Source organism: Topomyia yanbarensis, chromosome 3 (assembly GCF_030247195.1).
Source record: "Topomyia yanbarensis strain Yona2022 chromosome 3, ASM3024719v1, whole genome shotgun sequence".
Taxonomy (NCBI): Eukaryota; Metazoa; Arthropoda; class Insecta; order Diptera; family Culicidae; genus Topomyia; species Topomyia yanbarensis.
The window spans coordinates 86,430,312-86,450,772 of NC_080672.1; the positions used below are offsets into that span (position 1 = coordinate 86,430,312).

A 20,461-nucleotide genomic window follows, 5' to 3' on the forward strand; every position below is an offset into this window, starting at 1 on the left:
AACTCGAACAACTCCAATAAAAAGCCAGAAGGTCTTCCGCTAACCGTTGGCAATATTTTACCGACAAAATGTAATCAAAGTCGCTGGCAGCTCCCACAAACGGATACCAACTCGGCGGTGCCAAGTGCTAAACTAGGTGGACACACTCGCGACACACCAACCGTCGTGACTAACACCCCAGTTCGCACTCTGAACAAATCCGATACCGCTGGATCGAGTTAATTGAAATTTTAAATTAAAACTTATCAATTCCAATAAATTGTACAGCCCATGCGCCTAAGCAGACATAAATTGCAACTGTCTTGGACCACGCTGATGGCAGTTCCCCGCTCTGGTGGCGGCAGCCGTGGAAAATTGGTTCTATTTGAATAAAAAAAACTGCCAGGAAACTACCGGAACAGACCGCCCTCCCGTGGGTGAACTTCCCGTAGGCTTTAGACGCGGAAAAGGGAGCACAAACAGTGCCTCCTTCGGGCTCCGATGAGACGAACGAGGCAAATAGGTATAAATAAAAACTCAAACTAATGTCGAACACTTGCTACTCGCCGTTCGCCGGCAGGAAAACATGGCCCGATATTTTCAACTGGGACTGCTGTTCCTGGCGTTGCTGGGTGAAAGGGAAAAGGTGGCAGTTTTCTTTCAGTCCATTCGCCATGTGTGCAGCTTTCTCCAATTTCGCGACGACTTTACGTTCTTTCTGATATGACTGTATATGCAGTAGGGTGACGTGAAAAATTTTAATTGTAATAAAGTTGATCGTAATCAGGATGCAGATCCGCAAAGCGGAATTCTATTCGAAGAAGTGCGAAAGTTTGTAGTAGCCAACTTTAAAATGAATAACCACTTCAATAGCAGCCTACACAACTTTCGATTTGAGTTTCTGCTTTTCAAACTGCCTTCGGTCCTTCACCATCTTCATTTTATTTTCGGGAAACATACCGTGTGGCGATTGGAAACACGTGCTTCAAGGCATCTAAGAAAAAAGCTTTCACAGTCTGCCAACTGCCGTCCTCCCATGGTTGGGTGGAAAACTTGATGGGAAATAAACGCACGAAAAAAAGTATATAAGGGCAGCCGGCCCAGCTGTCGACGGATTCTGAATTCGATTCAAATGGTAGCTTTTGTTTGTTTCCCGTACCTATATATTTTTCATTTTTCATTCCGTTAGCACTGTTAGGAACAAAAAAAACTGTTCGTAGCTAGACCTGACTCCGCGAAAACTGATGCAACCGGTTAAACTAACGTTACTCACCAATGGCAGGGCGGCACATAAACAAACGTCGCGTTGGTCGGCTGTTCATTCCGCGGAACACCTGTTCAAAGTTAAAATTCTTCAATTGGGTCTTCGCCAGCTCAAGTCAGCTGAACCTATACAGACAGCTGCGTTTGACATATGTAGCTTGGAATAGGCGAACGGGAAATGTCTCACCTACCTAGGTACATTGCGAGGGTAAACTTGAGGAAACCGTTTTGGCTAAGTCGGCTTGGGTTAGTTGGATGAGTAGACAGGGATGAGACAATGTTGAAATAGCTGGCAATCGTAGGATACTGTGACTCATGGTTTGTAAATGTTAGCTGCGTTTCGTTGTAGAATAAAGAAGCAGTACTTCGTATTGTTGGCTTAAGGATACTGGATAATTTATGGATTAGACTGCCCAGTAAAAAACGAGTTTTTCAAAACAATCAATTTCATATTAGCAAAGAAGGGAGAAAATTTTTAACTTATTCATATCAAAGCTAACGAACAGTTCGTGATGGCTCAACCGAACCCGATCGAGACCGTATTGCACCGAATTCTCGATCAATTGGAAGTGAAAGAAGCCCAGGACGGAAGTGAAAGAAGTCCACCACGAACGAAGTTATTGACTATTTGACCGTCGTGATGATCAACTAGGGTATACCCCATTAGGCATACGGATGATTGGTGTACGCACGTTAGGCATATGGACTTTGGGCGTAATGGAGATGCCTAAATTATGAGCATGAGCTTTATGACCGTACAATTCGTAGTTGCTACTCCGTGATTGAGCAACACAAACGAAATTGCACAGAGAATCAACGGTTGGGAGTATGTATCCATCATCAATGTGCACGTTTTGAGAGTTCTACACTTTGAAATGTTAATAATGGCGCCGGCCGTGTCCTTACAGTCATCCAGGAAGGAAAGAAATGTTAGTGCAACAAACGTTGTTAGGGAGACCGTGTATAGTATACACTGTATACCTCTGCATCCCTACGTTTGCTGCGGGAAGGACTTTTTGTTAATAGGATGGAGTAAAGAATTGCACAAATCTGAATACGAATTGATAAATGATACGATCTATGCAATCCATAGAAGTGTTATCATGTGTTTATTGCTCTGGGTAGCTGTATTTATATCAAACGGCTTTTTTTATTATCCAACGTTTCGGCCGTTTTGGTGGCATTTGTCAAGGAAAATTAAGGCTACTAAAAACGGCCGAAACAATGGATAAGCAAAAAAATTAGTTATTACATATGTAGCAGCGTTTTACAAAGGATATAACTATGTATTCGGAACTACAGTAAAGGGAGTTTCTTAACAACACCAAGGCCTCATGTTCGTATGTGTCTTTTCCCCCTGAATAAATTGCTTGTTCAAACCAGAAAGGTCTGTTCCAAAGTTTACCTACCGGATCAATGAAATTGAAGTTAGTATGAAGTTTTAAGATAATTTACATGGAGAAAACCTACTTGCTCCTTTTTTCCGGCGCTAGATGGTACTGTATATATCAGATCCATGTAGTGTATTGTGCTTCCAGACTATCTAACCCAGACTTGTAAGCGAAGACTCAAATTTTAACTTATCTTGATGCCTTATCTTCGATGTACGAAGTATGTGGTTAGAACGTTAGTGCCGAATCCATGATGACTCCGAGATCTTTGATGTGAGAGTGTCTTGGAATGCTCGAGTCGAAGAAATGGTAGTTAAACTGAGTCGGAATACGTTTCCGCGTCAACGTAACGAGAGAATCCACTCGGGTTTAAAATCATTCCCTTTAGATTGCACCACGCACGAAAACTTTCCAGTACACTTTGAGGAAATTTCGCATCGGATTTATCCCATATTTGTTCGTAAATGTTCATACCGGCGAAAGACAGGCGGGGTCCTTGAAATTTGATATTGCCGGCATTAAAGTAAAGGAGGAATATTATTTGGCCGAGATGGCTTTCTTGTGAGATGCCGGATGTAGTGATAAATGGTGCAGATAGACAGTCCTTAATGCTGATTTGGAGTTGCTTTCCATCAAGGTAAGAACAAAATCTGCGCAGAATGTTGTCCAGAAATACCGAATTTGTTCAGCTTCGCTATTGCGATAGCATGGTTGATTATGTCGAAGACCACAGATAGATCCATGTAAATACCAGAGGAATTCCACGAAGATTCGTCCGAAAATCTTTAAAATCGTGACCGACCATCTTAGATTCCGATGAAACTTTACAGGTTTAACCGGCATGGAAGACTAACCATTTTCCACAGTCAATAAGATTATTTTGACTCAAGCGCAATTTTCAGCGCATCCATCGAGTGCATATGTTGTGAACGTGAGCAGGTTGGTAGTTGTCGATCGTTTAGGCACAAAACAGTGTTGGTCATCTGCAATGTAGTGTTTGCAGTGAAAGAAAATAGGGTCCAAAACAACCAGCTCGAATAGTTTTGATACGGCACTTTACACAAGATTCCCCGATAATTATCAATGTTCCATTTGTTTCCTTCTTTATGAACTGAAAACATGTGCGCTGCTTTCCAGCAAGAAGGGAATGTTCCAATAGTGAGTGATAGCTCGAAGACTAGTTATTCAAGAAGCCCGTTGATGCACTTTTTGACAAAAATCGAGTGAACGCGATCTGGGCCCGGGAAACTAGAAGCTTTCTGTTTGGAAATTACCGACGCAAATTGTGTTGATGGTTCGTTCTAGAGAAGGAGGTTAATTGGCGGCACTAGCAACTTGTTGCGGTGGAAGACGCTCGTTGGAAAAAAGCGCTTGAAAATTTGTCGAACAGTGGAAGTTCAATGTAATGTCCAGACAGAAAACGAAAATTGCGCTGAGCACCAAAAATACATTATAGAGCCAATATCGTGTTCATGTTATGGATCATGAACCAACTACCGCGAATCAATCACACTTTTAGGATCTAATTCTTCGTTAAAAATTCCGATAATAACCACAAAATTACATATCACGATAAGGCGAAGGGATATCGTGACTAAGATCCTGAAACCATGAATATAAATCGCGCTTTTCTGCCAGGAAAACATGATACGAATTTTGCGACTAAAATATCAAAACAGCTACGAAAGTGGTGACGAAGACCCTGAAATCATGAACATAAATGACACTATTGAGCCAGGAAAATTCATTAGTAACCCCACGACTAAAGTATCATGGAAACGTGCATAGAAATTAAAAAAGCCTACAGTTCTGGAATCATTTAACTGCTGACATTTTTGGTTGATATAGTTTATACAAACCAGTGTATCCCCGTTAATTATGAAGAAGATTCATAACAAAAACCGACTTAATCTATCTAGCAGTGAGATGAAAAATTTCTTACACATATCACTGTTGGATTATTCATTAGTTTGCAGAACTCATGCGACTAGAGGTGTGATGAACACAACTTTCCGCCCTGCACGAATAGAACCAAGTATAAATTGAATAAAACAAAATTAATAAAACAAATGAAATTGAAAAAATAAAGAATGAAAAAAAAATCAAATTCATATAATGATGGAATGATTGATTTAAATCAAATTAATAAAATAAATTAATTGAATAAGTTCAGCTCATTCAATGAAAAATAAAAAAGTTCAAAAAAGTTACAAAATCAATAGAATAGATTAAATTAACAAATTAGATAAAATGATTTAAAAAAAATTGCCGAATAGCATAAATATTAGTATAAATAGCATAAATAAAAATTAATTAATAAATTAAAAGAGAAATAGACGAATGCTGCAATAAAAATTAATACAATTAATAAAATAAACCATATGAACGAAATGACTAAAAATAATTAAATGAATAAAATAAATAAAATGAATACGATCAATAAGACGAATAATACGAATAAGACAAAGGAGTGAAATGTATGAAATTACTAACTTAAACAAAATATTAAAAATTATGCCAAATGTATCAAATGAATGAAATAATAGGGGAGCCCGAGGATATTCACATCTACCTAAGAAAATAGATGTGAAAAAATTATCGGTCAAAGGTTCTAATTATTAGTTTGAAATCTTAGCTACATTTTGGAGTCATGAAAATTAATTTGCACCGTTCTATGGCACCGCTAACCAACGATTAGCAAAACTCTACGTTTTTCCATCCTTTTACAATGTAGGGATGATTCGGACCTCCCTACGGGCAATTCAGACCGTCGGTTGAAGTCAGTTTTTTTTACAATTTAATTGTGTTTGCCTATGAAATTTTTGTTGGAGAATCTACTGAAGAAGCAAAAAAACAAATTGGGTAGTCACAGCTGTCGCTTGGCGCATGGTGTATTTTCTTTGCTGTGGTATGTGCACTCGTGTGGGAAACCGCAATCCGCTGAACGGTGGTTGATGGAATAGGGAGTCCGAATGGCCCCGTACGCTCATTTCGCACAAAAGTGGTGAACGTCTTGAATAAATCTGTATTTTCACCCAAACAAAAATCATTCTATAAAATAGGAGCCTCAAGCTTTCCAAAACATTACAAAATACCTGGTATTTTTCCACTTTTATTTGTGACTTAAATTGCGGTTTTACCATTATAATGATTTTTGTTTTGAGGATGGCAAAAAATGAAACACGTTGTATCTCCTTGCTAAAAAAAACTGCAGAATGAGACTCATCTGTCAGTTTTAAAGTTTTTGAATAGTGGTTCCACGCATATGTACGACAGTCAGAAAGTTTTACGATAATCTGAGAAAACGAGCGGGTCCGAATTACCCCCACGGTCTTAATAGCCCCGGGTCTAATTATGTCAATAAAATTAATAAAGTGTATAAAATAAAAAATGAAGAAAATCGATAAAATTAATAGAAAATGAAAAGATAAATAGAATAAAATGAAATAAATTATTAAAATGAAAGATTTAATAATATTAACAGAATAAATTCAATTGTGTCGAATTAAACTGAGGGAACTGAATAAAATGTATGAACTGGAAACAATGGATCAAACGCATGAAATGAAAACAGTGAATACAATACGTTTAATGCATGAAATGAATAAACTGATCGGAATGAACCCAAAGAATGCAACGAATATATTAGATGAAATGAATAAAATTAACTCAAACGAACAAAATGAATAAAAATAATACTGAATGAAATAAATGAATAAAATGAAATCATCATATATTTAAAATTAGTTTATTATTCAAACCGCATAAAATGAACAAAAACGAATAAAACCCATGGAATTGATAAACTGAAAAATGAGCATATGGAATGAAATTGAAGATGAAAATGATTAAAATAAAGAATGAATAAAAGATGAATGATGAGATGAGATGAATAAAACAAATTAGACGTATTTGAGAACCATTGTTTCAGAAACTTCCAAATGGTTGTAAAAATGTAATGGGATTAGGAGATATTGATTAGCCATCAATAGGCAATGCGATTTCTAGTGTTTCTTTCCGGTTTTCATCTTTTCGTTGGTGTTTTTACTATTTTGATGGACCTTGGATTAGTTATCAGGATACAGAAACGCTCAACTTATTTTGGAATTCGAAGATATTTTTTTGGACAGGAATTTAAGAAATTTTAAATAACAAAAGCACTAATAGGAAGGTTTAATACAAACAAGTCGATAAAACATTTTGTATCATAGGAATAAATATAAGGGAGTACGAAGTGTGCAGGATTTTTTTATTATCGATAGCACAAAAGCCGTGCATTGCAATCTCTTTCCAGTTATTTTCATAGCTTGCGTTCGGAATTCTCGATCCTGAGATATTGATTTATGAGCCCCATAGAAACCAGTGCCATGAAAAATAAAATGGTTCAAATAAGAATAAGTATTTAAATTCTTCAAAACAGCAAGTGGCCATCGAAAGTGTCACTCGACATATGAGATACTTTTGAGGCTTGAGCATCCTTGTAATACAAGTTTTAATTTTTTTGCAAATAAATATGATTTTAGCCACATTGATCAGGAGAAATCATTCGCAAGAAATGTAAAACGGCCTGAGAACGGTGAAATTTGAGCGCAACGAAAACTCGAAACCAATGCCCTAATCATCGCACTACTATTTGAGCTAATGCGTTGAGCAAAGATGGCAGATGCTGCTCTAACCAACGGCTTCGTGTGAATAGGGTAATGATAGACAGAGGGCGAAAATAGGATTGTTACCCTACGAAGCATCAGGTGTGTTTTAATTTTTCGCTAGAAGTCATGGATACAAGACAGTTCGATCATGAATCAACCAAAGGGCCGAAGTCGCAATGATATCGAATCGAGAAAGATAGCTTTGAAAATTCGGTTCAGAAAATTAAATCGTACTTTAACAGTGTTTGCATACTGCGCTTTCAAATGTATTGAAACACTTTGAAACAATACTAGTTTTCGGAAGTATAACTAAAATGTTTTATATAATAACGTTTTCGTTGATAAAATTGAAAAAAAACATTTCGCCAAGTGTTGTTATGAAATGTTGATTAGGCCATTTTCGAGTCGCCCTCTTGTTTTGACGACTCTCAATTTCGCCCTGCAGTGTCGCCAGAAAACAAAAATCAAATGTGGCTTTCGCCGTGCTCGCTGGAGGGGAAAATTTGTTATTCCCCCGGGGCGTAACAAGCATTTGGTTTTTGTTTAGGGCCATTCTGTTTACGGACCTTGTAAACAATGATGCTGTCAATTTCGCCCGTACACACTACCTTAGAAATGCAGAGGCGTAACCCGCCTGGCATTTTGTTTACAGTTGAAAGTCGGATCCACCGTTTTGTTTTTTATTGATTTTCATGAAGTGTGAAATATTTATAAATGAGTTTTTAAATTTTTTATGTAGTATTTTTACTCCTCTTTAAGATATTAATCAAATCTCCGTTTGTGTACATTTGTTATATAGGCCCATTTGTCGGTTCACGATCGAGTTGTTCTCGATGATGCCACTAGTATAATAGGAATATGAAAAAGCTTTTACCTCACTACTAGGAGGATTACATGACGATCGCTGTATTCAAATATTATCAAACATCAAACTCACGGTTGATCGCAATGTCAACGCTAACTTCTTAGTTTTGTAAAAAGTTGGCTCCTTTTATTTGTAGTGAATTTTCATATAAATTTTTGAGAAATAGTTAATTCGTTATTCAGTAAATTCACATACAGATCCATTGAGCACACTTTTTGTTGCTTTCGCAAACTCCGTTATATTGGAACCGAAATGATAGAGAGAAGAAGTGAAGGAAAAGTAACCATTATTAATTTAAATTGAGTAGGAATGATAAACTGGTTAATTTGAAATGATATGGAAGGTTTCGTGTGGTCCAAATTCTTCGCATCCGACAACAATGCAAAACCATGTGTTAATCTTTCACAAAATGTGCAGTCCGAAACCAACACTGTCGTCATACGATACGTCATACACACCCACACCAAAAAAAACCTCAACCTATAGGTCGGCAAATCACAATAGAATCTTAAAAACCCGTTCATACCGCCCAAAAGTAAATTACAAATCTCACCCTTCCCTCGCACATGGACATCAACAGTCGATTAATCTTGCAGCCCCAACCGTTTACCCCTGGCGAAACACAATCCAGAAGCCCCGGATCGCCAAAAACCGCCATTGTCGGCAGTTTTCCTCAACCCGGCAGGGAGTTTCATAAAATCCCATCGAATCTCACCCGACAGGGGCCACGACCGCCCTGCTCAATGTTCGTGCCACTCTGGAACGCTCCCGGATCTGATCTGGAGTCTGCTTCAGAACTCGAAGGGAAGCAAAAAAAAAGTTTACCAAACATTTTAATTGAGCTCAACAGTTGAGAAACTCCAGAACTCCGGTTTGGATAAGCGAATACCACGGCAACCCCTTTCGCGGAAGTCTAGGCAGACGCGGGACTCTTGAGTAGGAATGATAAAGTGCGTTACTGGCGATATGCCTTCTCCAACACGATAGGCAGCCGGAATTCAACCGCCTTCGTATTGTCTGGCGGAGTGAGCGCGCGGTTTAGGGATTGCCAATATTTACTTTTTTCGCGGCTTGCCATACTTGCGCGATGGGAGAAAAATGTGTGTATAGTAACACTATCACTTGAGTAAACAGCAATTGAGTTCTGTCTAGTGTCTCTCTCTCCCGTGTATTTACTTCACGCTGGAGATACTTGGAAGGGACGTTCGACGAGGAATGGGATTGGATGCTGTCCAGCCGTCCGTCGATAACGGGCAAGCATCATCAGGGCGAAAACCATGAGAATCCAGAAGCAGCCAATTTAAAATCAATTAAATGTAAGGCAGCTCTGCTGGGTGCGAGTGAGAGCGGTTTCCTTTTGCTATATCTGGCATTTTTTCGTCAGTTGTTCTGGTTTGTGTCCATTGATAGACGCGCGCTCTCAAGAGGGATACTTGCGATGTATTTATTCCAGTACACATATGTGCCCGTTTTGTGGTGGCATGGTACGTGTTTTTGCGCATTCCAGGTTACAGCACACGCATTCAGATGGGGGTGCTTAAGCTGATGGGCGGGTTGGAGTGAATGTCTGCATTGTTTCTTGTTCGTTTCTGATCTCGAATGAAGTGCCAGGTTGATGGCGTTTCCTTTTAATGTGTGCTTTTTAACATTAAAAATGCTTGTCTCGATTATCTGGAGCAGGGAATCAATATCGAAAATCAATTGAGATCACGTTCTTTTTGGATGAAATATCGTGGGTTAAACGTGAGGCATCCCGTGGGTTGAAGTATCTGAGCCAAGTATTGATCCAATAGCACTCGGCTATATTACTCTTTAGGGGAGAAAAAATTAGATAAATAGTTTTAAACCACATTTGCACGTTAAGGGCACAAAAACTGAAACTAAATTAGTTGTAGACTTTGCGTTTCCACTTCGTCTTATTAGAATCCGACACTAACACAAGTTTCGACTTCATTAATGGGGACATCACGCAGGACTAGGGATTTACTCAGAAACACAAGTAGTGTTTTCGTTTTTTGGAGCTAGCTTCAATCCGACGCTAGCTTAGTCCTGTCACTAAATTAGTGTCCGATGCTGATGAGACGAACTATTTCTATAACTAATTCATTCCAATGGGTTTTTGCTTCCATGGTATAAGAAACGGACAAAATAGGAGTTCCTAAGTCAATGCCGAATACTGCATTTCTGGAGGTGCTAAAATATGCAATTCGTGAACAGAGTATCATGTCCTTGCTGTTGCCAACACATTTTCGACACAGTTGACGTGTGTTTCTTCGCAAACCGTGAGATTCAAATTGTCATATACTAACCTGTTTGGCTTCTCATAGTTGTGCATTAAGTGGTGGTGATGAGATGTGTAGTAATCTGATTTACAGTGGTTTCGGAAGCATAAATTAATCTTCAACATAAACCGGTAGCAACTAGGAACCATTCCCGGATTTCTGTAGGAAGGAAGAGTCATCGTACCTTTGATTCAAGAACTTTATCTTCATAAGGAAAAGTTATATGTTGAAAAGTTACTCAACTTCCTCTTTGTAGCTTTCAACAGAAAAGATATGACAAATCCACGTGAAAATGCCTCGTGCATGCATAAGTGAGCATGTCTTGTATTCGACCTCAGAACTGTATTACAGTCAATATGACTATAATATAGACAGGAAGTATGTCTCTTGTTCACAGATTTTCCGTAGAATTACCACCTTCTACTGATTACTGATTCTACTGACTTGTGTAATAATGAAACATACAAGGATTTTAACTCATAATCAGCAGTGGTGCAAATCACATTATTAGACGCAGCTTAGATATCAAATTGCGAGGCTCTGAATTGATGGAATTCTTTAGTACCACAAAACTGCGTCTACTCAATGCAGGAAACAATTCCAAGATTGGTATGATCTGAAAGGAAAAAGGAGTGTTAGACGTAACTCTCTGCTCTGACAGTATTACACAAGAAATGGCATGAGCCTGAACCTTGATAAATACATTATTCTTGATCTTTTGAACGTTTCGCTAGATATCGTCACATTTGTTTATTTCAACGACTGAATCGTCAATTGATGATGAGGTTGTATGCGAGACAAACTCACTCAAAGCAGCACTATGTCAAACGGCTTGCCCACTTCGAATCTTGCGTGTTTCTAGAGAAACTACTTGGTACAATGCTGAACTTGCTAGACTCAAAAAGCTATGTAGAACACCTTGGAATCGTAGACGCACGAATGAGTCGGAGACATTTAAGTCGGCTTGTAGATCTTGCAAAAATGTCCTTCGATCTTGCGAGTGAAGTAGTTGAAAAAGTTTTTGCGCAAATATCGTCAATCTCAACAAGGCTAGTAGTATACATAAGTTACTTCTGAACTAACCTTCATGCCAGTCCAATTAGAACTGCTAATGGTCAATACTAGGATGATGAAAATTAAGTACTCAACTTTCCTTATGATGCACACTTTTCATGCTGCACGGAACCATCACTGACGACTGCACCTGAGGTCTTTTCAGGTATTTCTGATTCTCGGGTGTTTTCTCGATGAATTATGACAATATAATCGATTAAATAGACACTTGACTGTTCTGCTCCATATTAGTCTCCGGGAAAAGATGGAAACATTTCAGTTCTACTTCAGAAAGGATATGCATAAATTGAAGTTATGCAACAGGATATATTCCATAAGTATGGCGAAACATAATTGTAAAACTCATTCGCAAAGGTGGTCTTGTTTTTAATGAGAAGGCCTAGAGATTTAGACCAACCAGACTGATTTTTTCCTTTTCAAATCATTGGAATGGTAAATAAACCACTACTGTTAGGATGTTAGTTTGAGCGAGCACTCGCTTCATGCACATCAGTGGAGAAGTCTACTACCACACTGACACATAATGCTGTCCAGACTTCTTAAATGAACATCGTACACAATGTTTGCTCCGGTTCTGTGTTCATATTAAACACACACTTCGTTTAGGAACTCAAACACGCTATTTTGAACCAAAACATGTTAGCCTGTTCGATGTTCGAGACGAACCTGTACATCGAGACGAAGCTTGTTTGAGGTTGAACGCGTGCACGAAATTTTGCACACAGGTACAAACTTGTCGATGTTCATGGGAAGTCTGATGCTGTCTATAACACTGAAAATCCATTTTGTGGAAGGTATCAAGTTAAGATTTCTGGACACTGAAGGTACTTCTGATAACGTATCTTTTGGATCCATTTTGGCAGCACTACGAGGCCCTGGACTGCTGTTATATATCACAAACTGATTACACGCAATGCTGAGTAACCGACACTAATAGTAGAGTCAAAATTTCTCAAACGGATCAACCAAATTAGGTGAAATTGTAATTTCGAGGAGATATTTATTTTTTCGGCACTATCTAACATTGCAAAATCAAATCCAGATGGGTATCGCAAAAAAAATCTCGACCATAATATTGACACTTGAAGATTTAGGTCGTTTGAAAAATATACTACGGGCGACTTAATTGACCGATTTTAACGAAATGAATGTTCCCGTGATTTCTTCCTATCCGAAAAGTTACTATTTTGTATATTTTTTGAACAATTGTTTATAACAAAATTAAATAATAAGGTGCTCTGCACCTCTTTTCTAGTCGTAAAAAATTACATGAAATACTTTGAGTAGCCAACAACAACATAAAGCAATATGCATTTTAATGCAATTGTGGTTTCATCAAAGTAACTACGTATGAATCGCTGTAAAAAATCGTGTTCTAATCCAATGATCATAAAATTTTGAATATGTGTCATGCAATATAAGAGAAATTCAGCAAAAATATAAAACATCAATAATTAAAGCAACTTTTTGTAGTTTTATTCCGGCCACTGCGCGGCGTCTTGGTCGCCATGGGACGCTCTCAACTCAAGACGCGCGCCTCAGGTAGAAACCTTTTCATGGCATTTTCATCGAAAGGCTGACTTCAGATTCGTAATCAGTGGTGTCCAAAACTCATAATTCCATGTAATTGTTACAAAATATTGACATTCTACCACGAATAATTCATCGTAAGAGTTCTCAAAACATTAAACACCTGTGTTTCAAAACATAACTTTTAAAAGTTTTTTTTCTATCTCTTTTGAAAACGGTTCGATTTAAAGACTTCATCTTTTGACTTCTCGAACGAAATCCTTCTTCATTGGAAGAATGGTCTATGAAATCTACAAATTCTTTCTATTCACTATTTTTGGTGAAGCTATAAAGTGGAAAAAGGACTCAAAGTTTAAGATCGCACCATTACTTCAAATTTGAACAAACGTCAGAACGAACCAGAGCGTAACCGCGGGCGCCATATTGTTTTTTTTCGCATTGAAAAAAAAATGTAAATGAAGACGAAAATATAAGCTTTTTAAATCCCAAAACTGTTTCCTTCTATGTTCTTTCATGGACCTAAAAAATATTCCAAATTTTGCTTACTCTTTGGTCATTTGAATAAGAGCCCCCCTTAAATTCGTTACAACAGTAGAGATTGTATCGATCGAGATTGAGTGATTATCATGAGTTCACTTTTTCGGCGCACGGCCGCTGTAGACTTCAGAGGGGTCAGGATTAGATCTCCTATACAAGAAGCGTTTGCTGAAGGATGAAATATGTATCGGCGAAGATGATGATCATACAACTTAGTTCCAATATGAATGAAGTGTGGTACTGATAGTATTCGATCGTTATGGTACGACAGGAACGTTCGTTTTACCCAACCACATGAAAAACTTTGTTGAGTATGAGAACATTAGAGTCTAGATCACCGTGTATGTTGAAGATCGAAGCGAAACAGGACGCTCGATACTGCTATCAAAAATTTCTCTCTGTCTGAACATTTTGTTCACAGTTATACTATACGGTGTTCGTGTAGTGAGAATGTGGTTGAAACATCCCATTCCTTCCTTCGTTACTATGTAACCTGGATCTGCCTATTCTCATACCACGCTGTGAACTTACGACAATCAAAAAGGCCGCGGAACATAATTTTAGTACGTAACGGGTGTTCAATAAAAAATGAGAATAATTTCAATACCTTTCTGTAATTAAAGTAAAGAGCGTATTTTTTTTCTCTCTAGCGCTCTCTGGACTCCCCAGAAATAGGTAGCATGTTTCTTTTCGCTCGGGTGCTGTCAGTTCAATCGAAGATGGCCAGCAGTCTATGAGCGTGTTGTGCTTTCGAGACGAAAACTTGCCCGTGAGTACAGTTCACCTGATCCTGGCTTACCTGAGCGTGGAACGGAAGGTCGTACCAGGAGGAGTGTCTTGAGAAAATTCTTCTGCCGTTCTTAAAGGAGCATCATGCAGATGGAGAGTACCTCTTCTGTCTGGACAAGGCGCCTTCCCATTACGTCAAGAAGGCGCTGGAGTATCTTGAGCAGAAAAAGATACCGTACGTGTCGAAAGAAAGGAACCCGACCTACTTGCCCCAGTGCCGTCCCATTGATTTTTTTTCGGCTCCCACGGTGTCCTAGTGTACAAAAATAATTGGTGGGTCAAGGATACGAAGCAGTTGACCACCAGGATCCGGAAATGTATCCGGAAGGTGGACGTCAGTGCCGTCCAGCGTTCGTGAGAGCATCGCGACTAATTTGCGTGGTAATATTCATTAACGTTTTTTGAAGAATAAACATTATGTTTTTAATAAAAAATACTGAATTCGTTGAATTTTGGTTTGTTTTTTAATTACATGACTGAAAAAATTCTCATTTTTTATTGAACACCCCTTAAATTTCGTGCGAAGAATTCGATTGACTCACAATGACGTTTATTTTATTATTTATTTGTCTTAAATAAATAAAGGACACATAAATTTGTAGCGCACGCGCATTGTGTCGTGTCAAAAAAACGATTTACATAAAATGAACGAACATAAACAGCAATAATATTACCGATGGAGACTATCACTCAGGTTTTAGCCCCTCACTACACGGCAAAAAAATGTTTCCAAAATCACATAAAAGTGGCACGATCATGGTTTTCTATAATTACGTTCAATTTCCCTTCATTAACGCCTGCATAACTTTTCTACAACTTTGTGAATATTATTCATGAACCAACGGTTGACTCGTTATATTCATAGATTTAGGAACATTATTTAGAACTCGACTAAATGCCGTGAACTGATTCATGATTTATTACATCTTGATCATGATCTGATTTTCGCGGTTGTAAATTAGTTCACAAAATCAAAATGGTACGGATATTTTCTCGTGAAATATTTCACGAAACTCGGAATATTATTCATGAATCCTTTCAATCATCCTGAACTATTTCGCGATTTCTCTCAATATCTCGTGCACGTAAAATGATTCCCAAAATCATAAAATATTCATGGATTCATGAACTGGTTCATAATCCTAGATATATTAATCACAACTCATCATTCGTGCTAGTGAAATAGTTCAAAAACCCGTCGACTATTATTCATGAACTCGTGAACTGGTTCTTAATTCATAGTAAATTATTCACGATTTATCTTGCGTGCTTGTAATATTTACAAGATATCATTTTTTGCACATGCTCTTGAAACTTTCACGTCAACTGTCTCACAAAATTTGGAATATTATTCATTGAATCATTTTTGTTCCACGACCCAGTAATACGTACGATAAATACATATAAGAAAACTACAAGGACCTCGAACCTCGTCAGGCAATTGATAAAATTCAGTGTATTGTCCAGACGGAAATATATTGTAGAGCCATGAATCGTGTTCGCGGTATAGCTCACAAAACAAGATGACGCGAATCAGTCATACGTTTATGATCCAGTTCATATTGCCACGTTACTCCGAGTAAAAAATCCGATTTGGGCCATAAATTAACCTATCACGATAAAGCGAAGAGAAATTACGAGTATCATGATAAAACTGCTGATATCATGAATGTAAGTCACATTGCTCCACGTGTCCAATAGTAAACTCAAGTATAAAATATCACGATAACGTGAATAGAAATTATGAAAATCGCGACTAAGGTTCTGAAATCATAGACATAAATCACACGACTCGGCTAGAAAATTTCGTTGGTAAACTCATGAGTAAAATATCACGGTTAAGTAAAGAAGAAATTACGAAAATCGCGACTATGATCTTGAAATCATGAACATCGTTTAACTGAACAAGAATCATAACAAAAACAAATGGTAACCCAACCAAGCATTCGAATGTAACGTCATGTATAGTTTTAGTGCAAACTAGTTTTTGGAAAAACTAATAGTTTTATGCATACGAGATTAATAATTCATAATTTCAGGAAATTGGTCACGATTTTTGAAAATTATTCAGTTCACAAAACTTCATGAACTTCGTGAACGGATTTAAAACATGGATAAACAAGGATACTTTTTACCGAATACCTTACTTGGTTTATTTTTATTAGAGACGGTATCTTCGGAATTCATTCGAAATGGTTCCCTAAAAGCACGAGTGGAGTACGATTTTCCCTAACCTTTCCATATTCCGTAAACTATATCTACAAAAGCAGATTCTACCCCAGAATCGCCAATGACCACCGACTACCGGTTCGTTAGGTCATCTTTCAGCAGTACACAAATAACATTAGCCGTGGTCGAAAATTACACAACCCTCTCCAAACGGAACTGTTTGCTCCGTTGATAGCCGTAATGTTAACCAGATGTAATTCCTAGTGCCTCGAGACGTAAATGAAATTGACGGACAAGCCGATAGAGAGAGAGAGAGAGAGAGAGAGAGAGAGAGAGAGAGAGGGAGAGAGAGAGCGACAGACTGACGGGCGTCTGGTTAATCCCCCCCGCCCAGGAGGCCGATAATGACCGCGATAGTAAATCATGTTGATTTCACTAATATTTGATTGAGAAATATCGGGACCGACCGTGCCGGTGGTTGCGGTGAAATGTAACACATTGAACATTCGATAAATTTCTAATGCCAAACGGCCAGCATTCATCATCCCCTTGGTCTAATTGGTTTGCCACAACCGGGACAGTCTGAAACTGCCAGCTGTTACGTGTTACCCACAGCTCCTTGCTTCGCTATAGTACTGTGCAACACTCGAGCACAGCCCGGTGGGATCCCGTAACAACACACCAAGCAGGCGAAAGTAATCGCTGGCTGGATGAATGTTTTTTTCTCACCTTTCCTCCTCGAACACGCCAAAACAACTACCCTGTCTCCTAGCGGGTCCGCGGCAAAAGAACTGCCGTTCTTCAGTATGACGACGTACCTGAAAATAGATTGAGAAGAAACACCCTGTTAATGATAATTTCCACTTTCTTTTTCTTCGCGGTCGCCATCATCGGGGTAGGCTAGCGATCACACTAAATATTTTGAAAGAAGCTTTCCATCAGTTTGGAACGAGAATGTAGTGTTTTTCTTTTATTCTTCTTTAAGGTCAACCGTATGGCATCGATCAGATCCGCTAACGCGTGTTTGTCACTTAGTTCATCCTGAATACCACAGAGTGCGACCGCAAAACGGTATACCTCAGGACCGTGATCTGTTGCCCCAAACTGTTTCTGGTTGAAATGTCTAAAATAATAAGAGTGTCTGTCGACGTTAGTAGTAGTGTTGCGTACAACAGGCAACGGTAGATTGCTGTATGGTGATGTCATAGCAAAAGAGGCCACAATAGATTATAGCGTTTTCGTTGTTGCAACAAAAACGTAATTAGACGACGTTTGTTTTATTACGGCAAACCGAAAAATCAATGAGACTTGTGTCAGGATTTGAAGGAGAATTACAACTAACGAAAAACGTATGTTTGATGAAAAAGGAAAATTAAAATCAATAATTCGGTTGTGATCCATTTTACCCCAGCCTACTATTTGTTTGTGCTTCGGGATCATGTGGATTACTTCCAAATGAAGCTCTCAATTAGAACTGATGCTTTCCAGATCCTGTTTAGGTTTTCAAGAGAAAGCTGCGATTTTTTGTAGAATTGATTTATCTGATCAGTCTGTTTATCTCATCTTTAAAAGCATTTCCGACATTTTCCCATTTGTGAAAACTGTTTAAATCCCGGAATATTACTTTAGAAAGTGCGATTCAGAGGTTCCCAAATCCAATTGTAGTAGAAACTTCGAAAATAGGCCTCAAGGTTTTCACCGAGTTTCCTATCCACATAGTAAAATGTCCGAAAGACTGCTCCCGGGCTTAGAAAAAGATACCCACTCTTTCCCCTTGGGAGTGCGGTAGGACTACAAGTGTTTCGGTTCCCGAGTACCACTTTTCCGAATCTGGCAGTTCATTTTTCACACCGCATTTCCAGAGCTAGGGGGCGTGAAATAGAAGCGCAAAAACGGCCAACCTAGAATACCCTTTAACTCTGGCGACGCGCAACGATCGGAAGGGGTTTGCTCGTACCTACCTACGGAGAGAGCAATGCTGATGGAAATGAGTGAGTGGAAATCGCATCCCTTTGGTAGTGGTTTGGCGTTTTTTTTCTTGTTTTCTTTGGCATTGCCACTGCCGCAACTGCTACCTACTGTTGCTACCATTCATCAACTCAACAGGGCAGTAGTGGATATTAATTTCGTTCAGTCGTTGTCAGAAGTGGTGAGCGGCTAGGGCAAGGAAATACGAGAAGGGACCATCGGCATTCCACTCTGTCGACACACGGTTGTGCATTTTCCCATGGTACTGGGAGTTAACCCCCATCAAAACATTCGCAGTGTCCGTATAGGGGTTTGGTTTGCAATGATAATATTGATATGAATCATATTTTAAATTGGTGACAGTCTGTCACCAAGGGGATCTAAATCTTAGAATAGTAACTAGAAAAAAAGTGCAATTGAACCGGATATAAGAATAGATTTTATTGTCCGTTGTTCCATCTTATAGCTTCAATACAATTGCTAAAGTTTGATAATTAAGATTCATCAGATAATCTCACGAGGATTCAGTAGCGTGCACAAAGGGGCTTAGGGGAATCTATAGAAAACTTACATTGTTTCGGGGTTTCAATTCTTTTGCTGTTTAATGTCACGATTTTACCTTGCCTTTCTGAGCTTGTGCGATTACCCCTGGTTGCTGTTCCGTTATCAATCTGGACTAGCTGAAGATGCACAGGGAATCAGTAGATAATTATGCTTGGGAGTAGCGAAACATCTTGCAATGTGGATCCTCTGGTAATCCTGACGTGTATATTGATCCATACTGGTGCCGACCAGGTTCGAACGTAGATCGCGGAAGGAAAGGGACGGTATGTTAGGCCGATAACGTATGCGGAATAAAATTTGGACAAAATTCAAAAGGCATTTTTTTGTAGAAAACCCTTAATCAAAAGTTCTCTCTATATGAAAACATTTGTCAGCTTATTAACTTAACCTAGAAAAAATTTGTACACAAGGTATGCCATAATCCTCCATTGCATCAAAACTTTTCTTGGCACAATAGCTAGATGCCGGGCGTTCGCTGCCATTTTAATCAAATAGTATCTCCTAGTGGGTCGAAATCAACACTGGATGTTTAAAATAAGTGTGCCTAGAGTATGACGTTTAGGATGGTGCCTTGCGCAGGGTTGCATTTTTGTTTTAATGCTGGAAGCGTTGTCCAAATTTCATTCCGCATACGTTACTTGCTTTTGCTAGAGGCCGTATATACTACCGCGCACTCCACAAGTATCACGGGAGGAGGATATTTGTTAGTAAGTAAAGGGGGTGCGATTCTTCTTCGCTGCGAAGCCAAAGATCGATACCGGAGAGGTAACTCCACTATCAGGACTAGATATCGAACCATCAACTCATGGACCGTAGACCAACGGTTTTACTTCCCTTCCGAAGGAGGACGTGACCACAGATTTTTTAACCTCAGAAAAATTTCAACGACGTGAGCTGGGATTGAACCAAGACCAACTGGGATGGGTACCGGTCACGCTTAACACTCAACCAACGGCGCCTTTACGATTTTACCTCGCCTTTCCGAGGGTTAATTGCGTGCTCTATTCGTTATACTACGGAAAGTAAAAAACATAAGACATCTATTAGGCAACAAATGTGTAGAATTCTAAAGATTGTAAAATTGTACTTTGGTCTTGTATCCACTAAACACGATTCTGGCAAACAATCTGCCTGATTTATTTTGAATATTAACCCGTATTTAGGTTGGACGACGTACAAACCAAGATCGCTGTGTATACGGAGGATGGTGAAATCGAGATATGACTGCACGATCTTGTATTGCATGTTTGCGAAATAGCCATTGAAAAATCATAACGGAGAAGTGGAATCGGATGCATGGAGAAATTACTTCGCATGCACTTCCAATATTATTCTAGATTTCTATCTCACATGGCTGTACAAAACATAATGCTATACTTCTAGCTTGGTCGGATTACTTCA

At 38.7% G+C, this 20,461-nt stretch overlaps 1 protein-coding gene across 3 annotated transcripts in view; it reads right to left on the reverse strand.

Annotated features, from left to right (window-relative positions):
* The window catches only part of LOC131693914 (protein CBFA2T2), a 264,194-nt gene that overhangs the window by 179,667 nt on the left and 64,066 nt on the right, over positions 1–20,461 (reverse strand). The window contains exon 2 of one of the 3 annotated variants that reach the window (XM_058982180.1): positions 17,258–17,346. The exons of the other annotated variants lie outside the window; for them this stretch is intronic. The gene's annotated coding sequence lies outside the window, so the exon portion shown is untranslated. The remainder of the gene's footprint in view (positions 1–17,257; positions 17,347–20,461) is intronic. 3 annotated transcript variants of the gene reach the window in all.